The sequence below is a fragment of the Plectropomus leopardus genome, chromosome 22, assembly GCF_026936395.1.
Source record: "Plectropomus leopardus strain MGB_pleo_1.0 chromosome 22, ASM2693639v1, whole genome shotgun sequence".
Taxonomy (NCBI): domain Eukaryota; kingdom Metazoa; phylum Chordata; class Actinopteri; order Perciformes; family Serranidae; genus Plectropomus; species Plectropomus leopardus.
This window is the reverse complement of record NC_142197.1, coordinates 12514253-12531483: the sequence shown is the minus strand read 5'-3', so window position 1 is coordinate 12531483 and position 17231 is coordinate 12514253. Positions and strand designations below refer to the sequence as shown.

The 17231-nt window shown below is 39.6% G+C and overlaps 2 protein-coding genes across 2 annotated transcripts in view; one reads left to right on the top strand and one right to left on the bottom strand.

Moving 5' to 3' along the window:
• Positions 1 to 17231, bottom strand: part of cacna2d4a (calcium voltage-gated channel auxiliary subunit alpha2delta 4a) — a 112906-nt gene that overhangs the window by 27576 nt on the left and 68099 nt on the right. The window lies entirely within an intron of this gene.
• lrtm2a (leucine rich repeat transmembrane protein 2a) overlaps positions 15299 to 17231 on the top strand; it is a 34035-nt gene continuing 32102 nt past the window's right edge. Inside the window, exon 1 of the mRNA XM_042511120.2 lies at positions 15299 to 16302. The gene's annotated coding sequence lies outside the window, so the exon portion shown is untranslated. The remainder of the gene's footprint in view (positions 16303 to 17231) is intronic.

Genomic DNA, 17231 nt, shown 5'->3' with positions numbered 1-17231 from the left:
GTCTCTAACGCGATCTGTCAAACTAGGCAGCACTGATCAAATATATATCACGATTCTGTTACTGCTTTACCTATTTCTCAAGTGTTTTCAAGAATATATTTTATTGTTTCTTTTTAGCTGTAAAATGGGTAAGTTTGTGACCTGGCCACCATGTTGAAAACTATGAAGCTAAAACCACGCACTGCAAAATTGGACAAACCAACTTTCTACAGCTGAATAACGTTATGTACTTATGAGTTAGGAAGTTAGGTAGGTTCCTTATTTACTCCCATTGGTAATTTGATTGCAGCATTTCCAATTCCATGGGTTATACACAAATACTGACTCATGTTTACATTGGTTATATACGAATTGTGGTGCCTTACTTTTCATGGGTATACATCAGTACCAGTGCATGAGAACAGCCTGGTTAGGGTCTCCTCGGCTGTGATTGGTTGTTTTTATCCAGGTTTGATGGATTCTTGAAAGTGTCACTTGAGGCACTACATGGAGAAACATATTTATTTCACAGATATACATCTTGTGTTACTGTGTGGATGGTGTAACAGTTCCAGCAAATATGACAAAAGCTATGTTTCTAAAAGTTACCAATTACAACTTTAGGCCCGTTTTAACTCTGAACCACCACCAGCATCACTGAAACCTGAGAGTGATTACACAGCGTACTGACACACACTGGAGTGAACTTTTGCATCACTGCAGCAAAGTGAAAACCACTGGAGGGAGGCAAAAACAAGATTTCCACAAAGTATGCAATGACTCTTTAATTTCTGATTGTTAAAAACACAAAGTCCCCGGACAGACATGTTTTTTTTTAAGTATGTACAGAATACTTTGCCATAATAAAAAGGGTCTTTACCATTGCTTTACACATAAAAAGTGTGTTCCCCCATCGATATATGTTAGGTGTATTAGACAGTGATTGGGTCTGGTATTAGTGATGTACCTAATCTATTTCACCCAGTGTGTGTTTGAAGCTCAGATTTTATGGAAGTGCACAGATATCAGTAGAAGAATCTCAACACACCTGTCTAGTGACAAACTTTCTACAGATACAACCAGTATAATCAAGGTCACACATTTTAGGGGAGATAAACAGAACAAAACACATTTTTGGGGTGGAAGTTCAAGTTTGACCTCCAAACACATTTGTACCTAATCTGGAGAATGCTTATTTTCCCACTGCTTCCTGTTCAACTTCAGGATATAACTGACTTGTAATTGTCAATGCAAACCGAACCCTTTTGTGGTTACTTGCTGTGTGATTGTGTAACAAGGGACATAATGTAGAGTGAGGGTACTAAAGTGAAGTTATTCAAACCTCGTCCTTGAAACTTTGCATCACATTCTGAACCGTCAAATCATTTGAGGCTCTTTATGAACACGTTAGCCAACATCATTGATTCACAAAATTGTATTTCAGGTATTTTTTGCCTAGTTTGAGGTCTTAAAAGTGTGCTTTTTCAATTTGAACTGACTGTGGACAACAAGATTACTGTTTATCTGAACAAATGTCAAAGATTTATCATCTCTCTCTCTCTCTCTCTCTCTCTTGTCATTGTCTCTCTCTTCTCTTTGTTGTACAGACCCACAAACACACACATTGACACCAACACAGACACAATCACACCAGCGCAAACACGCACAGAGATTATAGCTTTCTCACTTAGAAATGTCACTTGTGTTCTCTTTCTTTTTGTCTCCCTCACAAACACACAAGAACATAATTACAGTTTTTATCGACAAATGCCAAACATACAATAGTAAGATGGAATAAAGTGAGAGGCAGTTAAAACATTTTTGCTTTTTCTTCTAATTTCTACCATTTCTTTCTTCTCTCTATTTCTATCCTCTTTAACATGTGACTGTTTGACCTTGTGAAGACTAAATCTCTCCCTCATTTTAATCTTAACGTCACCAACGTTTCCAAAGGTCTCGACATCTGTCATCAATACGCCTCACACTGTAATCTTGCTTCACTTGTACTTACTCATGCCCTCTGCTGTCCTCTAATAACAGTTGACATGTAAGGTTTAGGTTCAGTCTGTTTGCATGAAATATTGCTGTTTTCAACAGATGACAAACAGCATTACAGCTCAATGCTGAAGAGAACAGAGCATGAATAATATATGCAAACATGACAATAATGGCAAGGGCAAAAAAGGATTTATGTGATGATTTAAAAGATATAAGGATATTATTTTACCGCTGAGATGTGCTGTTGATGAATGAATATTGCAGGAACACAGACTGCACTGTTTCTTGAAATTGGTTTTGGCTAGAGGGGAAGTCAATGGTATTTGTAGTACTTGTCAAATAAAAAGATGTTGTTGCTACTCTAATTCCCAAGTGTTCCTACAGTGATTGGTAAAAAAAAAACTTTCACCCTTTAAATTCTTTAATTAACTGTGCATGGGTCCAGAAGGGAAAATGCATGCAGGGTGGCAAAACATTGATCTCAGTGAACGCTGGGCTGCACAGACTCAGTTTTTTCCCCCTCGAAATTGCATTTTTATTACCTACATTGCACAACATGCCTCTCACTGAGGGGTTTATGTTTAAATTGTGTGGCTGGTTACTGCCACTATTGGCCAACAGGCAGTTACTAAGCAAAAACATTGAAGGTGCCATGTGTAATGCTGTTTAAATAGCCAACGTTAGATGTATTTGCCAGTCAAAATGAAACAGTGCAAGTTTTAGCAATTTACCTGACTCAGAACTGTGTGTAATCCGATTTGGCTGTTAAATACAAATATGTTGAATAAGTTCATTTTTTTCTTATACAAACTTTGAACAGGGTTTGGCTGAAGGTTTAGGGTGAAGGGTTCACATAACACAGTCAAGAAGCCAAGTTAACCCTCCAAGCTAATATGTGTTAACTGCACTAATGATGTTTTGGAAATGTACAACAACATTTGTTGCTGACACAGACAGTATCATATTCAGTTGCTGTGAGCTGTTTTTCATCACTTCTAAGCTGAAGTCAGAAGATAACGGAGCCTGAGCAGGCAAAGCATCTCTTCCTCCGTCTCTGTCGACTTAACGTGGATACCAATCCGTACCTGCCATTGCCAAAGAGCAGCATGAAAGAGAGCAGTGCTCACTCTGCCGCTAAATCTGGGGCCTGAAATGTACCCAGAAGTACACTGTGCACTGACACCAAAAAAAAAAAAGAAAAAAATATGGCTCAACTTGGACAATTTCAGTTGACTGATGGATCTGTTACTGATTATTCGACGCTTCAACTCAGACCTCTCTGACTTAACATCTAAACTGTTAATTCTTCACATTCTGTTGATAATGTTAGTTCATTTTTGAACGTTTAAAATGAAGATTCTGGCCATATCTTACCCATTGTGCCTGTCACTGACTGGTAATTGCATAAGCTCTATACGAGTCTCTACATAGCTAATAAAATCTGCTCTTTAAAGTTTTTTTTTATCTCCCACTGAGAACTGGCCTCTGCACACCTCTTCTTGCTATGTTGGCAAAGGATATTTCTACAGTTATAAGTCATGGTGGATAAGGGCATCCTTTATCTGACTAATATCTCCCACATATTTTTCCAAGACCCTGACAAAAGTGAAACTCACTCCGCAAACACAGAACAGAGCAACCTTTCAACTCAAACACCAAAATCACTGTTTCTGTTTCCCCAAAAAACAGCACTGCTATGTTCAACAAAGCCTGAGGAGATCCCATGACTTTCTGTCGGGGAGTGTTCAATAAACCGATGTTGCCTGGCAACAAAATCTGCTCCAGCCAGTAAATGGAGTTATGGCAAATTCTGGTCGACTCTTGAGAAAGAAAAAAAAGTTCAGCAACTGTTGATAATAATGATCAGTTTGAACAGAAATCCTCGAGATATGAATTCATACAAACTCACATGCTCACACATTCATACAAAGGAAGTTGATGCACCAGCACATACAGGAAAAAACGTCACGTGCACTTAGAAACCTTTGAAAGTTGCACACTTGTACAATAAAACACAGACGTAAATGAATGCACACACATCCACATACAACCTACAAGTGAAGACATCCTACTGACCTTAACTCTTTCATCTATTACAGCTAATAAACAATTTAACCTGACCTCTGACCTTAAAAGTTGTTCGTTTTTGTGACAACTTCAAGAGAGAAGCACGAGAAACACAGACACACACACACACCTCTGTTCTGAAGCTCGCTAACCTCAGAGGAGTCGCCAGAGGCTGCACTGACATCACGTTACCAAAGCAACAGGCAGAGGCCTTGGATTGGACGAAAGCATGATGACTCAACCTCCCTCCCTCATCCTCCTCCTCACCATAATCTCTCGCTCTCTCTCTCTCTAGAAGTGTCTCTCACTTTCTCATGCGCAACTTTTTAAACGTCAAGGATGCAGACAGAGGGACGCGCACGGGCAGAGCCACATGATATTTTTTTCAATTAAAAGAACAGATATGGTGGCACGCGTCAGCCAACAAGCTTTGAATTATACACAAAGGCAATGCACTCGCACAAACACACACAAATTGAATGATGCTGCAAATTTGCGCTACATAATCTGACAAGCAGGTAACGTGCTCCCTGTGAAGCAAGGACCAAAAAGGAGAAATTAAGTCTTGCACTTATACAGCTGAGCCGATGATTTTTCTATAGTGAAAGCAACTGACACAGCTAAAAGGTGGACAGAGGACTCTGTCACAACCGTTTATCTGTCTCTGAGGTGACAGAGCAGAAGTGACAGAGTGTTAAATGGGCGGCCTGTTTCTTTAAAATGGAAATAAATGCTGTTGACATTGGGTATATGTGTGTGTGTGGACCTTCTAAGTCAGCAGAGCCTACCTTAAGTTAACCTAGTTTCACAGCCTTCTTTAGCAGGCCTGTTGGAGGCACGCTCACTAAATCATTCATAGTGGAGAGACAGGGAGAAACATGTTCCTGTGTGTGTGTGTCAGAAAGAGTGTACTGCAAACTGCTATGCTCTATCCTCTGTTCTGGATGTTTACATGGTAGTTTGTGCGCATAACACAGCTTTTTCGTCACACGTCGAAAGGGAATTAAAGTGGTGACATTTTGAGGCACTAATTTGGTGTGAAATTCAATTACCTACTCAATCTTTTATAATGTGAAAGGAGATCAACATGGTGCCGGGTGTGTGTCTTTTTGTGTGGGATCACCCCTCTTTCATTACCTCACTAATCCAATTTTATTATGGCAGAATTTGAGTAGCTGAATTTTAAAGGAATAGTTCAACATTTTGGGTTCATATGTCATGCTAACATTTCTGTGCAACATCTCCATCTGCAATGAGGGTTGTCAAATACATAGTTTGGTCATGATCTTTTTTACAGGCATGGTGGCACCAAATGTGAGCGTTTTCACTTTGCGCAGCATGTACCATAACTTCTTATTTTTTTGCAATTCTGTTTGTGTACAGTTTAAACAGATATGAATTAAACAAGATAAGATTAAATGTGATAAGATGTGATAAAAAAAACAAGGTAAGGTAAGATAATTATAATTTAGAAATAAAAAGAAAAACACAATAAAATGAAGAAGTAAATAGATAGATAAATAAATAAGTAATAACATGAAAGTACAATTAAATGAAAAAGAGAGAGAGTGCAGATATACAAAGACAAAAATAACATAACAGGAAATTCACATGTATAGCAAATCTACTTTATTACTATTACTACTACTACTACTACTGCTGTGGCTAATAATATTTGATAATAATAATAATAATAATAATAATAATAATAATAATAATAATAATAATAATAATAATAATAATAATAATAATAATAATAATAATAATAATAATAATAATACATTTTTTAAAGAATAAAATCTTGTTAAATCTGCTTTAACAGATTTTGTTTTGCCATTTGAGGGCAGGGCTGCAAACACAGCTGATAGTTGATATTTTCCCAAAAATGTTAAATTATTCATTTCAGGCAGGGATAGAAAAAAACTAGTTTTTATATATAGTTCATATATATATATATAAAAATAAATAAAACTCTATATTATATATACTATTATATACATTATATAAACTCTCTGTCTCTCTATATATATGCATATACACCTCTTGCCTCCCTTTTCCCCCTTTTTCTTACTTCCATGTTTCTTCCCTCGACTTCCCTCTCTCTTCTCTCTAAGTCTTCTGTTTCTCAAAAAGACAGATGGTGCTCGCTCACCTCTCCCGTACTTATCTCTCAACTCTCCCTCTCTCTTTTTCACTCAGTTTTTTTTTGCTGCTCTCTCTTTCCATCTCCCTCTCTTTTCCATCTCCCTCTCTGTTCATCTGCTGTTCTCTCTCTCTTTCACCTCATCTCTTCCTCTCACCTCCTTTTTGTTTTCCCCTCCCTCACTCTCGCCTCTTGTCTGCCCCACGCCACTCTGTCTCCCCCTCTTCTTCTCCTCTAGGAAATCCCTCTCTACCATCTGTCTGGCTGTGATGAATTCAGAGCCTTTCTGAACAAATCAACTTGGCCAAATTAATGAGACTCTCAGAGGGGATAAACTTTGTGCCAGTGTGTGTGTGTTTGTGTGTGAGAGCGTGTGCACCTAAAATACTTCATAATCCGTCGACTGTACCACTTAATTTATTCTGCAGTGACAGATAGCGTGTTACAGGGAAATGCAACAGACAAGGCTGGCTGCACACATTGACTTTCTGAGACTATGACAGGTCAGGACCCCAGATGGGCTTGTTTTTGGTCGTGTTGTTTTTTTAATGAGGGTGAGACACTACACTCCCTTTCAGGCACATTTTTCAAATACTAGGATGTTAAGTAACTGCCAACTAATGTTTTTGGGGTCTCAAATAATAATTTTGATCACTGATTTTATGATTGAATGACTGTAAGCATAGATCACAGGCCAAGCTGAGACTATATGGAGCAACCTAGCCATGGGTGTAGGTTTCGTTTCAAATTTGCGCGGGAACACATTAGAAATTAGGGTGTGGGGGCTGTCCCCAAGGAAAATTTGTGCCTAAAACACTTAATTTCAAGACTCTGGTGATTTTTTTATGCACCAATTTAAGTTGGAAATGTCTTTAATTTACCAAAATAAAAGTCATCTGCTGCTTTCATACTGGGGAGGACAAATGTATGTGTTTTAAATATTGTGGGAGACGTGTCCCCTGCTCCCCCCTGAAATCCATGCCTATGCACCTATTCAGGCTATGATTAGCTGATTGCTAAAAGCACCAGAACTGCTCGAGGGAAAGCAAGATATCACTTTGGTTTAGAAGTAAACTAATTTCACAAATAAAAGGCTATTAATTAAACAGCAAGGCTGGTTAATCACAGTCAATTTTACTTGTTCAGTTGCTTTGAGAAAATAGTTCAACAACATAAATAAACAGTTTTAATAATAAAACTATCGCTAGCGTAAACCCAAACAACACAGGCTTTAAAAACAGCTAGAATCATACACTGTCAGCAATACCACTTGGTTGCAAGTGGTGCACAATTTGTGGCGCTCTCAGCAGCAAAAATGCATTTTTGTGAATTTGTCTGTCGTTGTCCAAAGCAGCCATCTTAAATGGACACTCCAAATATTATAAGAAATAATGAAGAATTTATTGTTGTGCAGATTTTTAGCATGTGAGGCAGTTTGATTTGACAAGAATGGCAGAAAAAGAAAATGGATTGTCAAAAAAAATGATGCAGGACGGGTGCAGCACGAGGTCACCGCTGACGATGCACCTTTTCCTAGAAAGCATCTTTTTTCCCCCAAGAAGTTTAAGAGTATTTTTCATTAGATCTTTAAATCAATCCATTGAATCCACTTGGAAAATACAGTGCATGCTAACATAAATACTTTAGAGGGCATAAAAAAACTCTTTTTGATTGAGCCACTGTTTAAGTGACAATAAAATACATTCAATGCAGTTATATGTTTTACAAAACAGTTTAAAATGCTTTTAAGCTGAAGATGGAAAAAAAGCTAGACAGAATGTACATTATAAATGAACAAAAAGGTAAAAGTAATGGGAATACAATAGGCTAATCAATAAAAGCCTGTCTGGAAAAATGTGCTTCATAGCATAAATTAAAACATGATTGATTTCTAATGGAGCAACCTCCATTGACCATATTGACCAAAGGCCCATAAAACTGTCTAGTCAATATGAGACTAACTCAGGGATGATAAAAAACAATGATATATGGGAACAAAGACACCAATGACTCCTGGGATAGCACCATGGACGTATACAATCTGTGTGTGTGTGTGTGTGTGTGTGTGTTAAGATGGATAGTGCCTTGAAGTCACTTGCTTGGCGCAGGAACTCGTGGTTGTAGCGCTAAACGTGCCTGGCCAGACCTGGTGTTAATACAGAGACTAGAGCCAATTCATCTTCACTGACACTCACCCAATAGCACAGTAAATTACAGAGCGAGGGAGGGGGTGGGGGGTGTTAAAAGATAGAGAGAGAAAGAGAGAGACAGAGACGAGGGAGGAGACAGAACTGGCAGAGGAGAATGAGAAAAGGACGAGGACTGTTGTGGAAAAAAGGGGAGAGACAATACGCATGCACATTGTTCGCACAGCAACTTATAATGAAAGCAACAGAATGGGTTTAAATTCATATATCATCAATATTAGAGGCAACAAAGGAGTGCAGGGATTTAATCATGCCTCCTGGATAATAAATAAACCAATATTCCCGTAGTGAGGGAATGGATACATCTGAAAGAGAGATGCTGGGTGAGACTATAATAGCCAGGCTGAAAGGTTAAAAAACACACTTCCTTGCTCCAAACCACTGCCAGTAATCATTTTTCATAACACGTATTTCCTGCATCATTGATGGAACAGAACCGGCCATAAAAGTCGCCTTGGCAGGAGGTGCTGGCATTAACAATGGATCCTCACGCCAGAAGGCCTCTTTTGCCAGACACATAAACAGCCCCGAAAAAGTGGACACATCCCTTGGAGAACCAAATAAATCAAGCTCACCTCGCACTCTTATCTGGTGTTAAAAACCTCTTCCCTCTCAATCAGTGAGCAGAGCCTCGAAGGGGCTGCCTGAGGAGCTTGGACCAGTCACAGTCTGTTGTTTAGAGAATTCAACTTTTATAAACTCTCACAGCCAATGAGTGTATCATTTCTAACACCTTGGGCTATATATGCTCGAGCTTCGATGCTAAAACACCACTGTAATTCCACATTCATCTTTTTCCCAAATGCTAAGACTCTCTCCATGATCAGGGGCATTAGCTGTGCTCAAGTGGTGCAGAGTGCATTGCAGAGGCAAAGTTAATGGTTTACACCAAAAGCAGAGGCAAATATGTATATGAAACCGATGATCAAGAAGGGCCCGGGTGCAGGATGAATGTCCTTTTCATCCACCGCAGATTGCTTTCAGGTTACATCACAGACAGCTGTCATTTCATCTGTTGCACACTGAAAGGTCATCGAAAATCAAAGTCAAAGTTGAAACAGATCGAATGTTGAGAGCAGCCAAGGGGACATTATATCTGAGTGCTGCCACGGGGTTGGCTGTCTCCACTCTCTCTTTAGGGAAGCAACAGCTCAGTTTGATGCAAATAGATTCTCCTGATGATCATATTTAAACGGGGTCAGATGGTAAACAAAAGTAAGAGAGTGTGCTTTGTAGGTTTGGGTATGAAACTTCAGTGCTACAGAGTACTGATACATGTTAAATAAGCCTGTGCCAAATTTTGGTACCTGAGAGCGTATCTGGGTGAGAGAGTATGCTTTGTTCTGGCTGTGCAGACTGTTCTCATGCACTGTTTGTACATTTTCCAAAAAACATAATGCACCAACATTTGGACAAGGACATTCCCCGAGGACTCTCCACAAAGAGACCGATGTTGGGTGGCGTGTAAACTTTGAGCGCACTTAGAGTCATCTTAAAGTACATTCCAACTACGTTTCCTTTCCTACACTTATCACAGTCACTACACTTGCCTAAACCTAACCGTAACTTCACGTGACGCCAACTGTGGGGCGCTAATTCATAGAAGATCATATGAACCATTGTGTGTGCATTTTTGGATATCATATGGCTTGTTGAATGAGGATACTTTGGGCTTTGTCATGGCTGCCAGAGCTGATCGCAGCCACTCCAGACAATGACGGACAGAGCAAATCCCAAAAGCTATCTATAAGTTTTTCACTCGCACTTAACATGCAACAGATACGCTCTCATTTAAAATCTAAGCAGCTTTCTGCATCTGCTCTGCGCACACCTGCGTTTCAGTTGTGTCTCACAGGCATAACCTGAAGCATAATATTTTATACTTCAAGCCCTTTTTTTTTGACAAAACATGCTTAAAGGTATGGCTTATGGTAAATAAAAAGGCATTGATTAAATATATTTATCTTCATTGTGCAGCCTAGGCAGAGCAGAGTGTATGTGAATGGTACCTTACCTTAGTGTAGGTAAGTCTGAGGTTTGAAACCAAGTGTTCAAAAACTACTTGAAACATGCTGATTAATGTTTATTTTTGTTTTTACATTTATTTGACCAAGTAGTCTTTTCAGTTACATTATTGCTTTCACAGAGATGGACACCAGGCTAAAATGGCAGTTGCAGATAGATACCATATAGCATAAATTTTATCAATTAATAACAACCACATGTAGCACAACTAAACTTTAAGAAAATAGTAAAGTGAATCACTTTTTGGCTATTTTCAACATGTGAAGAATTGTTTCCATATTTGATATAAAGTGTCCTTGAGCCTGGCACTAAATTCTCAGCAGCTGAAAGGTTACGTCGCTGTGGCTCACCCTTGTAAGTGACCCCTGCACTCTGGAGAGGAGCAGTCAGGGCTAATTAGAGGACTAATTACCCATTTGGGAAAAAACACACACATGGAGCCATCACCGTTACTGTTATAAAAGCAGATGTTCCTTTCTACAGCAAAACGTCCTTCAACAATAACAACAAAATCAAACTTTTATGTGGAACGACATATTGCACCTTCAGTGCTATTCCAGCCAATCATGTTTCATAACTACCACTGAAAAGTGTGTCCTATATAGCCAGCACTGGCAGCAGCTACTGGCAGCTAAAACACATTTCTGTCTGCCAGGAAGTACCTTCAAGACAAATGAAGCCAGCACAAGCGCCCACGTTTGGACAGGAAACCAGAGGACTCATGTTCAGGTTGTATTTGTGTGTGTTGGGCAGCTGACCAGTCTAGTGTTTTAATTGGCCAGTGCAGAGTCATGGAGCGGGTGACAGACAGTGATGTGAGCAGGACGGTGTGCAGGTAGGTGCTGCTGATTAGTAAATAGAAGCATTTGATGATATGGCCTAAAATCCATATTATGATGTAATGTTACAATTTTTTGGTTTGTGATATTCAATTTATAAATGCCTGATATTTTAATCTGCTGGTTCAGTGCCTATTTATTTGTCCTGGTTAATTACTATGACACCAGTTAGAGATTCAAGACTCTGGGTCTATTGTTCGATTTAAATTCTAGTTAGATGTCATTGTTTTTGTGCAATACTAAGTTTGTCACATGGGACTCTGTGAGTTTATTTATTGAAAATTAAATATATAGGTACATTTGGATTGGAAAAAGACTTCTGTCATTATGTCAAAATCATCACCTTACAAAGTTGATAAGGTAAACTTGTTTGCAAATTATGACTTATTTACATGTCCAACAGAAATAGAGCAGCATTTTTTTTGGATTTACTGGCCATCTGATGTCCCTAGTGCTCAGGTTTTGGTCTCCACCAACAACTTAGGGAAGTATATAGCTGTATACTGTATATACAAAGTGGAGCTTAGAGGTGGGAAATATGGCCCAAAACTTTTATTACTGTATATGTAAATCTATATCACAGTAAAGATATATGTCATGTTACAGTAATTGTTCTGTAAATTAAATTAAGAAATGATTTCCAGTAATTGTACCGTACCACATGAGACAATACCACATGAGACAATACTGTACTAAAACAGCAGAATTAAAAGTCTTTAAAAATGGGAACTTTATGGTAATTTCAAGTGTAACAGGTTTCTATATTTACAACTTCACACTCCTCCTCCATGTCTGCCTAAATTAAATAACCTTGTGAAGCAGCTGGAATTTGGAAGAATCACAAAATCACGGGAGAATCACAAGATCACATTAGAATTTAGCCCTGACTGGCAACAAAGCCTGCCCTGCACAGTAGAAACAATATCTCCAAATTTCTACTGCAAGACAAGGTCTGCCTTTGCATGGTATATATCCCCCAACGCTTCTGGACAGGCAGTGTGGAGTTAGAGTTCAAGGTCATGAGACTTAAACAAAATGCAAAATAATGCAAAGATGCTCCATAGAGCTGAGGGGAGCCGTTTAGAAAGATCTTAATTCTCTGTGATCAACATGAAAGGCTATATTATAACACTAGGCATGTTCCGATTAAATTTTTTTTTGGCCCTGATACTGATACAAGTCCTATAATATTGGGGATCTTAATATATGTCTAGCACATTTAAATTATTAAATGTATAATCTATAAATATATAATTATTATTATAGATTTTGCGAGGTGCTTGATTCAAATACCGAAGGTCCTGGCACAAAACTATTGGCTTATCATATTCAGTTATTGATAGCTTATATGGAAAGAAGTTAAACTGGAAGAATGCGATTCCTGAAACTGAGAAGACGTATCAGTCTTCTGTACCATTTGCAGTGGTACAGCTGCTTTACAGAGAAGAGTTACTTTCCTCACAAATCATCTTTGGTTGAGTACAGGGAGTAGCTGCAGAGAGAGTCAACAGACGAGTTTAATGCTGGCCTGAAGTTACTCCTGTAATTCCTGTTAATTAGCATCAGCTGATATGATCTGCTGCCGGCGACCTTGGTCATTTTGACCCGTGAAAGTGACAGCGCCGACTAAAAATGAGAAGCTGCTACCAGAATGTTTACTTTGTTAATAAGAAACAAGGAGGAGAGATAACAGATTTGACAATATATTTGTTAGCCTTGAAGATTAGCATTACAACTCTATGTATTTTGCCAACCTGGGTGTCAGACCTCAGAGTCACTCGCCCCAGTGCGCCTAGATTTTTCACATTCACACACTCACATACGCAGCGAAATGCCGCACTGTAGAGCCAAATGATTCACATGCTCATTAAAGGCACAATGTGTGTGTGTGTGTGTGTGTGTGTGTGTGTGTGTGTGAACTATGATTCAGTCCATGTAAGGAAGCAGCCAAGTAATTATATGCTGTGTGCAAACAAACACACAGTCCCCCCTACCAGTGCATATCCCCCCTCCACACCCCTTTACCCTCCCTCTTTCTGTCTGTCTCCAAAATTATCACTGGTGTCTTCCAAAGAAAACATTTGTGCTTTCTCACAATGACTTCCACTAATGAACACACACACACACACACACACACTTGGAGGACACTGCAATGACTCACGCTCATTTTTTGAGAATTTACTTGGGGTGTATAAAACAAATCAGTCTGGATGGATATATCAATTCAGTGATCAGCCACACACAGTGACAACATTGATACATAACGTTATCTCTATTTTGAAATTCCCATGACACGTCTGTCACCATTTCTGTTCGAGCGCACCTCCATCCTACGCATTCAAACTGCAGATCGTGGCAAGCAGCCAAAAGAAAGACAATCAGGATATTTACTGATATCGTCTCATATCAAACGCATGTGGTTCACGAGTATCCTTGGCAAAATACTGAGCCCCAAAATGCTCTGTGTGAATGTTCAAGCTGAGTAGCAGGTGGCACCTTGTATGGTTGTAGAGTGGCCTTGGCTACAAGTGTGAATTGGTAAATGTGACATGTTGATTTACCAACAGGTAGGAGTTTGTGATATCAGCAAGTATTTTTCATCTAAAGAATCGATTTAACTAAATTTGTACTTCGCAAACACGTTTATAACTGCCTCATCATGCGTATGCACAAATGCTAAAATCCTAGCTGTATTAGAAAATGTATACAAACACCATTTAACTTAATGCATGGGATATTAAAACTGCATTCATTGAAAACGGCTTTAATAGATAGCCATATTTTAAACAGGTAATTATTTTTTTACTTTTTTTAGGCGGCTTGATGCAGTGATTAGTACTGCTGCTTCACAGCAAGAGCCGGCTGGCTGGGGCTCCTCTGTGTAGAGTTTGCATGTGCTCACCATTTCGGCATGGGTTTTCTCTGGGTTCTCCGGCTTCCTCCCACAGTCCAAAGACATGCAAGTTAGGTTAATAATTGGCCAAAGGTGTGAATGTGAGATTGGTTTTCTGACTCTATGTGTCAGTCCTGTGATAGTCTGGCGAGAGAGTATATGAGAATGTCCACACTGAGATGTAACAGCTTTGGTTTTCATTATTTTTATTTACTTGGTCTATAATGATTGGCTACTTATATCGGTTTCTAGTTATAGCGTTGCTGGAAAATACTGCAGCCTGTGCCTTTAGGGGAGAGCACATCTTCAGAGACTGATATAACATGTTTGAAGAGAGTGTCAAATGGCTTATCAGCTGTTTCTGACTTCCAATATATTTTTAATATGTGTATAGAAACAACTTCCCCGCTTTCTCAACGATACACCTCAAGGCAAGTGTATTTCCTAAATAGAGAAATGGGCGTGTGACAATGTGCTGACTGCAAATAATGACCACATGCCTGTAAGAAAGATTCTGATTCATCGGTCTTGATCTCAGGACCACGCTTTGAAGGTCACAGTCTCACCTCAAACTCAACCGCACTTTTACTTAGTCTTAGACAAAGAGGACTAGAAAGTGACTTGGTTTAACCCCTGGACTTGGTCTGGGTTTAGGTGGTCTTGACTATGACACCATCACTAACATACACACAAAATTAGCTGGTGCACACTTTCGTGAATCTAACGGTAATTTTGCGAAGCCCTTATTTGTGAGCAAAATAAGAGCATCTCTAAGCACATATTAGTGAATGAGCGGCAATGTGAGCTATACAAATACACACACTTGAAAACGGGTGCAGAGACAGACATATGCAAAAACATACTCTACACACACACACACACACACACGCTCACACACAAAACCAGCCGTTACGAGAGCTGCCACAGGGAATAGAATGAAAATGAAAGCCGAGCGAGGGAGACGTGAGGAGAAGGCGAAAAAAATCGAGGGAGGAGAAAAGCCCATGTGGCAGAGGGAGATTCTCATCTTCACTCAAATCAGCTGATCCCTCCCTCCCTCTCCTCCTCCCTCCACTGCTACAGCTTTCTTTCTTGCATCTCCCTTTCGGTCTCACCCCCTTCCATCTCCCTCGCTGCCCTCTGCCTCCCTCTTTCTCTTCCTCTCTCCTACCTTTATCCTTTTTCAACCTCCCTCCCTCCCTCAATCTCTCCTTACTTTCTCCTTGCCCTCCCCTCCCTCCAACTCTTACTCCCTCTTCTTCTCTCTCGGCTTTCACTCTTTCATATTATCACTCTCTCTGTATTCCAACCCCTCTTATCCTCTCTCTGTCACAGTGGGAGAGCTGCAGGCAGACAAGCAGCATGCACTAATGTTACTATATTGAGACAAGACACACACACACACACACACGTATTCTCCTGCCACATGCACGACTGCACACATAGGGAGAAGAAGAAGGGGAGGTGGGTGGGTGGGGGGCACACACACACACACACTACCACACACACACACACGCACTCACCGGAAAGACAGCCCTCAAGTGTACATGGGTGGATAAACACACACACACACACACACACACACTCCGACGCGTGCTGAGTGCAGGAATCACAAACATAGCGACACACAGAAGGGCAAGCGCGTGACGCCAGCAACCTAACGCCGTTGTCTCTCTCTCACACACACTCCGTCTCTCTTTTTTCACTCACGCCTCTCAGACAGCAGCGCACAAACCAGCGAACAGGACGGCGCTGGACGTATCATTCATGTAGGGAATAGATCCGAAGAAAAGGATTAACTATCTCCATCCCTCTCCCTCCACGGACCTCATCCTCTCTTCCCTCCTCTTGTGTCTCTAAGCCTCTCTTCACCTCATTTTTTTTCTACAATCCTGCATTTTTTTCTACACAATCCTTCCTTTTTCACAATTTATTGGTGGGTTGAAGGGAAGCTGGGGGGGGGGTTGTCTGTATACAGAAAGGAGGATTATTCTTATTCATTTGATCAGAATCTTCAATGTATGGAATTTTTTAAATGAAGACGTTTATCTTTTTTTGAGATTTTTTTTTGTTTTTTAATTTTTTTTTTGCGAGGATGGCTGATGGCAGAAACCTATAAAGCTGGTACTGACTGAGATATTTGGTCAAAAGGTAAGTCTGTTTGGCTGTTAGTTCTCTCCTCACTCGCACACATACACAGACACTTCATTTCAACATAAATGCTCCTCATCACATTTTACGACTGGAATCTAAAGATGTTACAGAAAGTGGACTGCAGACAGGGACAGACTTGCCTTTTTATTTTTAAGCAAACAAATGGTCTTTTTTTGATGAGTGCATGCTGTGAAGAGGTGGATGCTGAAAATGTCAGCCCCTTAACCTGTTTCCTGGAGACACACAACATGCACATTCATTGGAATTTGGGGCTGTGGTTTTGGGGCAAAGCTTGCAGAGGTGGGCAGTGGAAGAAGGTGAGAGAATCAGTTTATTCACACACATGGGCTTATTTTTCTTAGTTATATATATTTTACAGCTAAACATGAAAGCAGTGCATTGGTGAAGACAGATAATAAAGCAGCGCACCGGGGTAAAAGACCTTAAAAGAAATAATACAGCTTTAATATTTTAAAACAACAACATACCCTGGAGGGCATAAGCAGGAAATGGTTTGGTGTAAACATACTGCATACTGCTATTTTTTTCATTATTGTCATTGTATGAGAAACTTAAGTCTAACGGTAACTCTGCTAGTTCAAAACCTCTTGCTGCACAATCTGCTGAGATGTAGCCTAGCTGAGGTTTATACACTACAAATATTCTGAGATATTTTTTCAGTGTAGCTAATGTAGCAGATGTACCAACTCTAGATGTTTTAAAATTGCATGAGGTAGTCAAACATGGCAGCTCATGTATTCCAATGAAAGCAACTCACCCAGCAAAAATGTCAAAAAAAGAAAAAAGAAAAGAAAGTTTTGGCCGCAGCCTCCATGTTAAGGCATGTGCATTAAATTTTTTATCTAGCTCTGCCTGGCTAAATGAACACAACATCTGAAAAGAATATATTTATATAGACATTCCTA